This window comes from Rousettus aegyptiacus, unplaced genomic scaffold (genome assembly GCF_014176215.1).
Source record: "Rousettus aegyptiacus isolate mRouAeg1 unplaced genomic scaffold, mRouAeg1.p scaffold_m13_p_3, whole genome shotgun sequence".
In the NCBI taxonomy this organism is placed as follows: Eukaryota; Metazoa; Chordata; class Mammalia; order Chiroptera; family Pteropodidae; genus Rousettus; species Rousettus aegyptiacus.
Window position 1 is genome coordinate 46,079,411 of NW_023416306.1, and position 12,187 is coordinate 46,091,597.

The 12,187-nt window shown below is 37.4% G+C and overlaps 1 protein-coding gene across 3 annotated transcripts in view; it reads left to right on the top strand.

The window, feature by feature from the left end:
• DOCK8 (dedicator of cytokinesis 8) overlaps window positions 1-12,187 on the top strand; it is a 197,879-nt gene that overhangs the window by 19,384 nt on the left and 166,308 nt on the right. Inside the window, exon 1 of one of the 3 annotated variants that reach the window (XM_036217988.1) lies at window positions 169-2,626. The exons of the other annotated variants lie outside the window; for them this stretch is intronic. The gene's annotated coding sequence lies outside the window, so the exon portion shown is untranslated. Of the gene's footprint in view, window positions 1-168; window positions 2,627-12,187 lie in introns of those variants that run through there. 3 annotated transcript variants of the gene reach the window in all.

Sequence of the window (12,187 nt, forward strand, 5' to 3'; positions counted from 1 at the left end):
AGATAATGAGCCTATAGAATTGACTTGAATTTTCTCGTCTTTTAATCAAAAGGGTATTTTTGACAGAATAGCTTTTAAATTTTCCCAGTCTCTGGGAAAATAAATATTTCCAGTTTAAGTTCTGTTGATTGTATTATCGTTTATAAATAACTAAATATTTCAAATTCTCTTATATTGTTTCACCCTAAATTTATTAAGACGTTCTTTTCTGTTCCTCTCTAAGTTAAAGAAAAACAACGCAGAATAAACAAACTGTGCAAACTTTGTGTTGAAAGTTCAATACCTTCAAGAAAAAGAATCTTGTATTTAGTACAATCCAGATTCAGGTAATCTGGTGTGGCGGAGGGACTCGTTTGAGGTGACTTGTCTGTGGAACACCGACACTGAGGTGTTGCATACTGTCATACTCACTGTTCACCCCGGGTATGTCCCTAGAGCCCCAGAAGGGACTCCTCAGTTCTTACTTTGGCTATTTTCCCCTATACTCTCCTTGGCCTGTGCCTTTTAGACAAAACAGATTAACACTGCCCTGTTCTTAGCCTCTAGCATTGAACTTTCTCTCATCATATGGCTTGACTCATTACCAAATTTATTTGGTCAATTTTACATTTCTTCCTTTCAAATAAATACCATTCACCTTTGTCAAATGCTCTTTTTTTCCTCCCTCTGTTTCAACTATCAAGGCTTGAAGAAAATTGTGACATAAGTGATGTTGCTTTTAGATTCCCCACCTTCCTATTTTCTTCCCTTCGTGACTCCACCCACTTCCAGCGTGTTCTGGGATTCTCATCCAGACATGGTCTCGAAGGGTACTCTTTGTACCTGTCTGTGTTCTTTTCCCCAACCACCTTCAAAACCAGCTCTGAGCTGATCCGTCCTTCAACATGAATTGGTTTGTGACTGGTAAGCACTTAGTGGGTTACTACTCATAGAGGTAATTTTCATTTTTCATTTTTACTGAGACAATGTTGTTATCAAATGCAGGGTCTCTGCCTGAGGAAGCAGAACTGACTCTGGAAAATGGGGACTTCTCAGAAACGTAATAACCTTATGGATGGGCATTTGTGGCCTTATAGTGTTACTTCATTCTAGGAGACAAAGAGAGGTGAGGGCAAAACTAAATGCAGACTTATGGGAGGAGGATTATACTATAGCAGTGCAGTCATACTCTTCCAGGTTGAACCCAATACATCTTCTCATTTCTCTCTTTGAACCTACTTGTCTTTGTAACTGTTGTCACTGCTATAAACATTTCCCTTAGCTGGAACTTCACAGAACAGTGTGAAGGTAGAGGCAAAGGACTATGGGGAATTTGCCCAGGATCTTAGGCCAGCGCCAAAGAATGGCAAGATTTCAGGTCCAGAGCCATCTCTATGGCATGGCTTTTGGGGTTAGAACTGCCCCCGCCAGAGTATTTACATTATCTCAAATTTACCTGCTGAGTTTTCATCCATGACAGTAGATTCTGTAAAGCTGCACAAAGACAAGTCACCATCCAAGGCTTGACCTGCTCCTGACCATAGCCTATTCCTCCATGAAGGTAAATGAAAAGAGAAAAATCAGTGATGTTTTATATACTGTCGTAGCAATCTGACAACCTCAATAAATTTCCCTTCAAAAATTTTAATATATGATATCAAATCTCTATTTTCTGTGTCTTGGTTGGTTAGCGTATATCATGTCTGCCATTTTTGGCCTTTCAAAGGCTATACCATTAATTAAAGCATCCAGACAATTCATAACATCCTGAAAAATCTCTAAAGTTGCCATTAACCCAAAGTCCCTCTCTTATTTTAGAACACGGGCTGTGTAAGGAGGAGCCACATCTCATGACCATCTAAACTTCTTGACTGTATCCCACATACTAAGGATCTTTTAAGTCATCATTATGTCCTGGCACAAGCATTTACCCTATCTTTAGGAGCATGTTAAGTTCAAGATGTGAGGTCAAAAGAGGGCTAGGTTGTTTATAATTAAGCTGACAGGAAATAGCCAAGGCTCATGTGCTACTGCTTTCAATTGGGCAAAAGAGGATAAATTACTTTATAGAAATTCCTTTCTGCATTCTTTAGGGAGAATTTTTCCATCAGAGCTAAATTATCAAAATGGGCAGTTTTGAGCTCAACAGCTTTGATATTGTCCCTTGAAGGAATGAAATCATTAAAGCAACTGATTTCCTGTGAGAAAAGGCCATTTATAATACTCTACTCTGCAGAAAATATTCACAGTAGACTCTTCACAACAAGATGCTCTAACACCATGTAATATTGGGTTTTTTCACTGCTGAGAGTCTCCTTTTTTTTCTTCAGTGCTTCCCCATATTTCAGGAACAAGATTTACTCAAGGAACAGCTGCTGATCCTTCAACCCTCAGTCCCAAAAACATCTGTGTACTACCATTTGGGAGTGCAGGATACTTACAGAGAGTAAAGGGAGGAAAACCAATTCAAGAAACTGAGGACTGTTGACTAATAGAGTTGATAGTATGTGTATAATTCCAGGGAGGAGCTTTCATGAAGGATGGAGAAGGTCGACGGAGTCTGATGCAACAGAAAGGTCAAGTTAGAACAGGACTGGAAAGAGGTCACAGGCTGTCCAGCAAAAGGTCTATCAATAGCTGTATCAAGGTCAGTTTCTTGGAAATATCTTGAGACTATCATGCTAAGCAAAATAACTCAGACAGAAAAAGTAGAGAACCATATGATTTCACTTATATGTGGGATATAAATCTGAAAGCAACAAATGAACAAGACAAACAGACTTACAGACGTAGACAACAGTTTAGTGGTTACTAGAGGGAAATGGGGGAGGGAAGAGGTAAATATGGGTAAAGAAGGTCAAATATATGGTGACAGTAGGAAATTTAACTTTGGATGGTGAACACACAATGCACTATACATATGACATATTTTGAATTATACACTCGAAATATAAATAATTTTATTAACCAATGTCACCCCAATAAATTTAGTAATAATAAAAAGAGAGATGAGGGTGGAAGCCTGAGAGCACTGGATTAGGGTGTATAAGGGAGGGAGGAAGTGGAGACTGAGTGGTCAGGGGAAGGGGAGAGATAGGGAGTTTGAGGATGACGGCTTTCTTTGCTGATGGAACTGAGTCAGCCAGTTTCTAGGTAGAAGCAAGGAGTCTGGGGATGGAGAGTACTGGTCAAGATAGTATATGAAACATTTAATGCAGAAAGAGCTTGAATAAAAATTTGAATGAAATTTCTGTTTCAAGAACCTCCTCTGCCTTCCCCATCCTATATCCCAGAAAAATATTTGGTGCATTAACAGATTTTGGACTTCAAAGGGCTTCATTTTTTGGTACTTGAGATTTATTTTTTTGTGAAACAAAACAAAACTATGCATGAAAAGAGAATCATAGTTGATGAAGAATCAACCTTCAGTAATTGCTCTTAAATCTATTTCCCATTGGTAAAGTGGGTATTTAAATTACATTTGGAACGTATTCCAAGACTTCACCCACGGAAGGATTAATGATCCTGGAGCTGGACTCAAAGTCTCAGCGACAAGCCAAAACCTGCTCTTCCCAGTAGGCAGGGTAAAGTTTAATATCCCTTCTTCGGAAAGCTTTCACACATTAAGCTTTCCATTACTATGTTGCTGGAAAAAGAAAATGTCAGAAGTGTAACTATTATAGGAACTTTCTTTTGCAAGTTACTTAACCTCTTTTGGCCTCAGTTTCCTAGTTTGTAAAATGGAGGTAATGATAGCTACCTCACAGGGTTGTTGTGAGGATTAAATAGGCTAATTAAAATAGTCCCTTTCAGAAGGTAAGCACTCATTAAGTGCAAAATAGCATTGTTAATTGTATTAATAGTAGTTATACATAGTAGGAAGCTTTTCTAGGTTATAACGATTATAGATACTCTCAGGTTAATTCAGTTAATGGTGAATTATTTTTAGGATACACCACAAAGTAAGGAGAACAGGAATCTACTTAGCCAGCATTGGGTCTGCAGATCTAAGGACAACTCTTTTATATTTTTTCCCTTGCTAACATTTACGAACTGCAGATTTCACATAAAAACCCAGATTTCCAGTAACACTAGGCATATGCTCCTACACAGCAGTGATGGCCTATAGCTGAGTAGTCCCTCACATCTCCAGACGGGTCTGTGATCTTGGGTTTGCTTAGGTTAGTGCCATTCTCTAGCAGCAGCATTATATAAGGTTGTACGGGTTGTTGACTGCACAAGGCACCCAGCTATGAGGCTAAATAGGGGCTGAATTTCTATAATCTGCCAAGGGCAATTCTTATAGTCTGATGGGTTAGGGATTCTAGGTTTCCTTCTTTTTTTCTTTTCTCTACCTGCTCCTCCTTCCCCCTCTGCTAGCCCTGTTGTCGTCTTTCCATTTTATTGCTTCTGTTCACTGGTGGCTTTTACTGCTTTACAACTTCTGCTTACTGTCTCCTTTCTGTACGTCTCCATGCCTCTGCCCAGTCCACCATGTTTAGCAGGGTCAAATAATTTGCCCAAGATCATTCAACTAGTAGGTAATGAAGCAGGATTTGAACTAAGGTTATCACTCATTGGAAAATGGTTACTATGTAAGTTAACATAAGGGTATTAAAGATAATTTCTTGTTAGATTTGTTTACTTTAAAAAATTCCCATGTAGATTTTCTTACACAAGTTAAGGCAGGATTTATAGCAAACTTTTATTGATAACCAACATGCATTTAAACTAACTTGTTATTTCTTAATCTAAGGAAAACCAGGAAAAGGGTGGTGTTGGTCCTAGGGTGTCCTAAGGCACAGAATGCTTTATTCTGTCCTTCAGACAAAGATTTAATTCAGAATGCATTTATCTGAGATTAGCCTTGAAAGCCTGATTTTTACCTTTTCTACTCTTCATCCCTCCTGGAAAAGGACCAGTCTCCATTCCCACCATTGCCTTTGGGACTCATTATCTTCCTCAGCCTGATAGGTCCCCATGAGATGGTCTGGGTTTCATTTCCTCAGTGTTCCTGTATCAGACTAGTGAAAATATGTTAAGCTGATATAGTTATCTGACACCATAATAGGTTTAGTTTATATATTATTTTCTCAAGTGATTAATCATTTAACCCAATCAAACACTACCTGCCCATTGTGTCTGCTTAAGGCAACTTTCTTTAGAAAAAAAAGACCACAGTCTACTTTCTTCAGCATTAAGAGAATGAAGTTCTCATCCCAGCATTGCCACTTGCAAGGCTTGTTAGCTTTTGGCAGTCCTTTAACCTCACTGAGTGTTGACTTATCCCTTAACCTCCCTGAGCATTGTTGACTTCTTGTCTACTTCATAGCAATGAGGCTCTGTATGGGGAAGGTGAGCCTTTGTACAGGTCTGACAGTTATGCTAAAATAAGATACTAACAAAGCTGGAGACATGTTCAGCTGCCTTCTTGGGAACACCTTGTTCTTGACCAAAAGGGATGATGTGCAATGGCTTCATTTCAGAAACTGGTTATAGACTTTTTGTTTCATTTACGTTGATTACCATGTATCAATTCACCTCAGCAGGCGTAATGCACAGTCACCCAGTGCATAGGTGAACACCCTCAGGGATTATAACTACACCCTCATGCATTGAGGGAAGAGGGTATGACCGAGATTTAGAATTGTGTAATGCAAGAGGCTTTTAAAACACAAAGTATTGTAGAACTGTAGGAAGTTAGTTAAGTGCTATTCCCTAGTACCTTGTTGAAGGTAAAAAGTAAAGTCATTTTTAGGAAAGATTTTCCTTGTGTGTTTAATATTTGGGAAACTCATAGGAGAGCAGTTCAATAGGACCCATGATATCAACAGTAAGATGCATTCCTAATGTAATAGCTAGACACAGGGCAGAATCGCGAACCTTTGGTAGGCATGTGTGTGGCTAAAGAAGAATTTGGTCCCCAAGATCTCACCAAGAGATGCAGTTCCATTCCACAATTTCTAAACAACATCATCCTTCTAAACTCTCACAAACTGAGAAAATATGAGGCCAGAAAATGAATAATTCTTAACTCTTACTATTTGGTTACTGGCCCAAATGCTTAGTGCATGCCTTCTGAAGCGGACTCTGTAATTATTCAGCATTTACAGTGCAGTTTGTCCTAATTATGTGAGCAATATTATCTTTCTTTTATTTTTTCTGTAAAAAAAAAAGCCTTTTCTGCATTCTTTCTTCCTTTCTCTTTTCTCTTTCTTAACTTCATAATCGAAAGTGCCTTGAGCTTGTATACATAGGATGGCAAGGAAAATATTTACTTAGGATATCCTGAGAACCTTGACCTTACTGCCCTATGAAAAAGTGATTGCCCTGCTGGGGGAATGGGAAATTACAGACAGAACCACGTTAGACACACATTCTGCTCCTCATTCCGTCCTAATGACCACCAAGTATGTATTATTACTTGAGATTTCCAGGTTTATTTAATAGTGAACTAGGTTTCTCATTCAGGTTTTTCACTGGCTTTGTGTGCATAAGGCAGTCATCGCCTGATTTCAAAGTGTGCTTAGATGACAGCACCTGAACCCATGGGGTTGGTAAAAATGTGCATTCAGGCCAGGCTTAAACCCATGAATCAGAATCTCTGGAGATGGGGCCCAGACATCTGCACTATTGACCAGTTCCCTAGCTGATTCTTCTACTTCTTATGATTCTTATGCCAAAGTTTGAAGCTCACTTCTGGAAGGAAAAGGATTCCAGGACAGAGATGGCAAAGGAATTTTCCAAAGTTTGTAAAGTTAGACTTGTTAAGGTATTAACTAGAGCATCAGGAGTTTTAAAGTTTTCTGAAAAAGAAAAAGGAAAGAAATAGCTTTAGTATATAAAAAGAAACATTGTCATACATGTGCCCAATTATAAGTATTTTGCATAATTTTCTAGGAGTCTAAATAGAATGTTTTTAGGTCATCTTTATAATCATAATTATAATTATTTTCAGACTCATTTGACTGTTTTGATTTTAAGATGATTAATAAGAAAAAAGTCATCAATTAAAGGAGAAAGAAATTCCTTTACAGTCTTGACATTTGCCATATACATGTCTTTAAAAAGTTCATGCAAGTTTACCATTAATGTCTTTTAGTCTCTTATCATTTCCTGGTAATAAGAATAATTTATACTCATTAGCATAAATTTTGCAATAGGTATAGTATTATTCTAATACTCTATTATTCCGATTTTGCACATGGAAAAAAAATGCTGCATAAGAAACCTCTTCCCCTCCAAATTAGATGAGTTGGTGTTTTTAGCCAGTATTCTTGACTTAAAATACCTAAGGCCTCACAATTTCACCAAAGCAGACACCCTAATCACTGTCATCTTGAATAACTGCTTAGTACACAGACTGTACTCTCATTTATTAGGAAATGATTTAAATAATTTTTTACTTCTGTATGTATCATGCTAACATGACCAAAACTTTAGTGAAGGATGAATAAAGGAACTTATTATTATAACTACGTAGAAATTGTTAAGGATACAATCAAGGTTTTTATGGCAAGTGGAAAGAGCGCAAAAATTAGGCTTTTTCTATTTGAGACCAGCAGGAAAAAATATTCGCAGAAATGATAAAGTATATGGTAGCTTCCTAGAAAATGTTGGCAGAAGCCTGGGCCTCACTTCTGGAAAAGAATGAGTGCTAAAGTTAAGTGGGTGTAAATATGCCTGTCCTGGCAAGAAGGAAAAGAATTCTGGGAAAAGAAGACTTGGCTCTTTAGATCAGAATAAACACTACTTCCGAACTTGATCCAGTCACCCAGTTCTTCCCCGCTTTAGTTTCCTTTCCTGTAAAATGGAGATATGACTATGTCATTGGAGAGCAGTTATGAGAATGTTTTTGGCCTTATGGAATGTGCATGATATGTGGAACTTACAAAGATATACAATTTAGAAGACTCAAAGAGATTTCCTTTGCTCTGTGAGTGACTAAATTTAGTTAGTCAAGGTGGGATTTGATTACCTTTCCTTTCTGAATAATTTTTCCTTTCAGCCATCTCCTCCCCTCCTATGAAGGCACCAAAAGATTCTCTTGCCTCAGATCCCTACTGTCGTGAAACACAGCAGCACCATTAGGTGGAGGATCACTGGATCGGGCAGTGGTAGATACAAAATAATGATGGCAGAAGCTTAGGCACATGCAAATATAAGCTTCTTAAGGACAGGGACTTTTATCTGCTTTCTTCACAGTGGAACCCTGAATAAGTGGGTGCTTGATAAATATTTGTTGAAAGAATAAATCAGCATCAGACTTCTGGGTATGTGTGTCATCTTTTCTTTCCGTTCTTCTAAATGAAGAGTTTCTCTTCGTTCTACAACTTGTCTAACCTTGCTCTTTCTACAAAACATTCTCCCTTTTAGTCTCCACTCCCCCTCACTTCAGAGCTTTCTTTTAAAGTAAACAATAGTTAACCATTAATAGCGTAATAACTGAGGAGCAGTGTGGTTTCTCTGGTTTAAGAAGCATTGTTCTCATCTTCCAATCTAAAATTTTGAGAAAAGATGGAGATGGTTTGGGACTGGAGAGTAAGGGGATGGGGCAAGTGGTTATTTTGGGATGTATTAACCATTTATGTAAAGCGGCATATTTTAGTTAAATCTGGTTAAGTAGGAAATATAAGCTTCATTGAATGAATGAATGTTAGAATCTTGATCTTCAAATTAACTAGCTGGGTGGCATTAGTTAAGCTGAGGAAGGGTGATCAGATGGCGAAGTCTGAAGTCTCTGAAGGAAGATGAGTAAAAGGCAAGGGAAGGCTGGCAGGCATAACTAGAATTTGTCTACTTGCAATAGACTAGCAGCTCTCAGAATTGAGAGTGCATCAGAATCACCTAGAGGGCTTGTTAAAATGCACATTTAAGTTTATGATTCTGGGGTAAGACCCAAGAATTAACATTTTTAACAGATTCCCAGGATGTTGATGTTGTTGGTCTAGGGACCATACTTTAAGAACCCTTGCAGTACAGGCACTGACGAAGATACATACAACCTTATAGTCCTCAACTGAGTTCAGTTGTCTGCCATAGGTTGAGGCTGTGTTCAAGATCAAAAGAACTTTCTCAGTCATCCCAGTAAGTTCCACAGTTTAATGAAGGAAATTCACAAAAAAGGAAGTAGTTCAAATCTCCCCATTTTACCCAATAGGAAAAGGCATTTTATGCAGTCACCTTAAGTAGCAGAGGCCAGAAGGAGCTGGCCGTGCCAGGGACAAATAACTTAGATAAATCACAAATCAGAGTGGGAGAAATAAAGTTCTTTTAATTAACTAACAATGTTTGTTGAGTTTAATTGAATCCAGGTAGATCAGTAAGTGGATTCAAGAGCTCAAAATATGCAGAGAACACAGTTTTATTTCGAAACTCCAGAAGACTTAGAAACAAAATAATAATGGTGAACGCGGCCCTCAAGAAACTTTTAAGATGTCCAGGTCCATCTTAAAAGTGTCTCAGCATAACTTACAGTATTAAGAAAGCTGACAATGTGGTAGGTTAAAAATATACGTGTGTGTGTGTGTGTGTGTGCGCGTATGTGTGTGTGTACGATTTCTGCCATAAATTTATGGCAACCACAACATGATTTGGAAAAATAAAAGAATAGGGAAAAAACCCCCTATTATCCTGCCTCTCTAATGAAACTGTCAATAGTATCTCCTTCTAGTGGTTTTTGTTCTATGTGTTTTTAGATAGTGTACTTAGATTTAAATATATATTTTTTAATCGCACATAATCATAGTGACTAAGAGTGCAGTCTTCGAAGTCAGGTAGCCAGGTAGTCTTGGGTTTGAATCCTGACTCTAGACATTTCCAGCTGTGAGTTTTGTGTTTGTTGAATGGAATAGTAAACTTGGTTCACAGTGTTGCTGTGTGGATACAGTGAAATTGTACACATCAATTGCTCAGCCCAGGGCCAGGAGTAGTGTAAGCACTCAATGAATAATGGCATGATTTTCTGTTCTCTTTAAGAAGCTGATGTCAACCTTTCAAAGCTCTAATAATTGGGAAGTTTTTCGCATTATCTAGAAGCATACCTATTTTTAGTTCATAAGTTTGGTAAGATTTCATTCCACAAATACTTTTGTGGTTCAGACGCTGCTTTCAAGAATACCTGTGACCAGCTTGTTGAGAGCTCTTATTACCTGGATTGTCCTCAGAGATTAGACTCATCAAAGAGGAGTCAACATATGGATGTAGGTTTGTCTTTAGAGGTTTGTTCTTACTTTTTAGCTAGTCTGTGTGGCTTTCCTCCAAGATAACAGATTCTTTTTTTTTTAATTTTTCAATTACAGTTGACATATTCAATATTATATTAGTTTCAGGTATATAGCATAGTAGTTGGGCATATGAAGTGATCCCCCTGATAAGTCTAGTACCCACATGGCACAATACATAGTTATTACAATATTATTGACTATATTCCCTATGCTGTACTTCACATCCCATGACTATTTTGTAACTACCAATTTGTACTGCTTATTGCCTTCACCTGTTTTGCCCAGCCCCCAATCTCCCTCCCATTTGGCATCCGTCAGTTTGATCTCTGTATCTATGACCCAAGACCACAGATTCTGACCACACCATTGCATGCACCACATTCAGCCATCTAGACGAGGGGTTGCTAGTAAGATGGTGAGAAACTATAGGTGGAGAGGTGTCGATCTCTCATCCCTACTGAAAAAACAACCTCAGGCTCAAGCCTGGCCAAACTTACATCTCATTTCTGCTCAAGATCTGTTTACACAACTGCCAACTAGACCTCTACTTGGAGTCCTGACTGGGGCCGCAAACTCAGTATGTCTTCAATCTGAAGGAAGGCAACCATACTGTCCTGAGTTTTGCAGTAGCCCTGTAAATGAAAGGATTATCTTTATTAAATATATCGGCTTCCTACCCATAAAGTGAGAAATTAGCTCCTCAGTAAAGACCTCGGTTTTGTTTATCAGATAAACAGATTCTTGATTCTACAGGATAGTTACAGAGAACAATAGGCAGAAGAGCCAGTGCGTTCATTGACTCCCTAAATTTGATGAAACCATTTTGTACATTCTTTTATAGTGATTGTTTAAGTATTATTAGTAAAATACTTTGAAGTTCCTCAAAAAATTAAAAATAGAGCTACCATACGATCTAGTAATTCCATTTCTGGGTATTTATCTGAGGAAACACTAATTTAAAAAGGTATATGCACCCTGATGTTCATTGCAACATTAGTACAGTAGCCAAGACATCGAAACAACCTAAATGTCCATTGTTGGGTGAATGGATAAAAGAAATATGGTATGTATATATAATATATATATAGAATAACGTATATAATGAAATATTACTCGGCCATAAAAAAGAATGAAATCTAGCCATTTATGACAACATGGATGGACATTGAGGGCACTATACTAGGTAAAATAAGTCAGACAGAGAAAGACAAATGCTATATTATCGCTTGTATAGTAATCTAAAAACAGAACAAAGTAAAACAAAAAACCAAGCTTACAGATACAGAGAACAGATTTGTCGTTGCCAGAAGCAGGGTTAACGGGATGGGGTGGGGAAGGGTGGGTTAAATGTATAAAGGGAGTCAAAAAGTACAAATTTCCAGTTATAAAATAAATGAATCATGGGGCTGTAATGTACAACATAGTTACTATAGTTAATAATACTGTATTACATATTCGAAAGTCCTAAGAGTAGATTTTAAAAGTTCTCATCACAAGAAAAGAATTTGTAGCTATATATGGTGATGGATGTCATTAACTAGGTTTATTGTGGTGATCATTTCACAATATATACAAAAATTGAATAATTATTGTACACCTGATACTAATATAATGTTATATGTCAATTATATCTGAAAAAATGGAAATAAAAAGTATTAAAGAAACTACTTAAGAAATTATTGTTCATTGATATAGTAGAATATGTAGCCATAAAAAAGGAATGAGGGAATTCTTATGCACTTATCTATTAGATAGAAAAAGCAAAATACAGATCTCCAATGAATGGATAACTGATGTGATATATCTATACAGAGGAATACACCTTCATAAAAAAAGTGAAACTATTGATACACACTACAGCATAGATGAATTTCAAATATTATGTTCCCATTCGTATAAAAAATAGAGATAGAATATACACATGTATTTGTGTATATACCATATGTGCACAGAAGGACACAAGAAACTATTATGCAACTGTC